This window comes from Arachis hypogaea, chromosome 12 (genome assembly GCF_003086295.3).
Source record: "Arachis hypogaea cultivar Tifrunner chromosome 12, arahy.Tifrunner.gnm2.J5K5, whole genome shotgun sequence".
Classification (NCBI taxonomy): domain Eukaryota; kingdom Viridiplantae; phylum Streptophyta; class Magnoliopsida; order Fabales; family Fabaceae; genus Arachis; species Arachis hypogaea.
In genome coordinates, this window is record NC_092047.1 from 56,990,271 (window position 1) to 56,991,274 (window position 1,004).

The following is a 1,004-nucleotide window of genomic DNA, read 5'->3' on the forward strand; positions in this document are numbered from 1 at the left end:
TCTCTATTATTATTATTATTTTTCTGTGCCCTCTTCTTTGTCATATGGGCAGGAGCAAGGATAAGAACATTCTTGTGGAAGCAGATCCAGAACCTGAAAGGACTCTGAAAAGGAAACTAAAAGAAGCTAAAATACAGCAATCCAGAAATAACCTTTCAAAAATTTTCGAACAGGAAGAGGAGATGGCAGCCGAAAATAATAATAATGTAAGGAAGATGCTTGGTGACTTTACTGCACCTAATTCCAATTTACATGGAAGAAGCATCTCCATTCCTGCCATTGGAGCAAACAACTTTGAGCTGAAACCTCAATTAGTTTCTCTGATGCAGCAGAACTGCAAGTTTCATGGACTTCCATCTGAAGATCCTTTTCAGTTCTTAACTGAATTCTTGCAGATATGTGATACTGTTAAGACTAATGGAGTAGATCCTAAAGTCTACAGGCTCATGCTTTTCCCTTTTGCTGTAAGAGACAGAGCTAGATTATGGTTGGATTCTCAACCCAAAGACAGCTTAAACTCTTGGGATAAGCTGGTCACGGCTTTCTTAGCCAAGTACTTTCCTCCTCAAAAGCTGAGCAAGCTTAGAGCTAATGTTTAAACCTTCAGACAGAAAGAAGGTGAATCCCTCTATGAAGCTTGGGAAAGATACAAACAGTTGACCAAAAAGTGTCCTTCTGACATGCTTTCAAAATGGACCATCCTGGATATATTCTATGATGGTTTATCTGAGCTATCAAAGATGTCACTGGACACTTCTGCAGGTGGATCCATTCACCTAAAGAAAACGCCTGCAGAAGCTCAAGAACTCATTGACATGGTTGCTAATAACCAGTTCATGTACACTTCTGAAAGGAATCCTGTGAGTAATGGGACGCCTATGAAGAAGGGAGTTCTTGAAGTTGATACTCTGAATGCCATATTGGCTCAGAATAAAATATTGACTCAGTAAGTCAATATGATCTCTCAGAGTCTGCATGGAATGCAAGCTGCATCCAACAGTACT

General features: G+C 39.7%; 1 non-coding gene across 1 annotated transcript; it reads right to left on the minus strand.

Annotated features, from left to right (window-relative positions):
• Window positions 1-578: 578 nt before the first annotated feature.
• LOC112732060 (small nucleolar RNA R71) lies at window positions 579-686 on the minus strand. The gene has a single exon (XR_003167801.1). It is a non-coding gene; the product is annotated as a small nucleolar RNA R71 (small nucleolar RNA).
• Between the last annotated feature and the right edge of the window lie 318 nt (window positions 687-1,004).